Here is a 338-nt window from a genome sequence, read left to right as displayed (position 1 = left end):
TTTATATACATGTGAAAAATAAATATATTTAATATATAAAAATATAGGTAGTATATATTACATAGTCATAATATTAAAATTATATCTGTAATACATATATTTTTACATATGGACACATACAAGTCTTTTCAGCAAGGAAAGACTAGCCAAAAAAAGTAAGCCTGATCCGTCACAAACAGTTGTAAATGATTCAGGCTAAGTAAAAAAAAAAAAAAAAAAAAAAAAAAAAAAGTCAAATTGCTTCATTAAATGTTATCAGATGTATCTGATACCAATCTTTTAACTGACCTATATGCCCTGTTTTCAAATAGCAATTTTTTTTCCATGTCACTGAATTA

This window comes from Fulmarus glacialis, unplaced genomic scaffold (assembly GCF_000690835.1).
Source record: "Fulmarus glacialis isolate BGI_N327 unplaced genomic scaffold, ASM69083v1 scaffold24306, whole genome shotgun sequence".
NCBI lineage: Eukaryota > Metazoa > Chordata > Aves > Procellariiformes > Procellariidae > Fulmarus > Fulmarus glacialis.
This window is presented reverse-complemented; position numbering follows the sequence as displayed.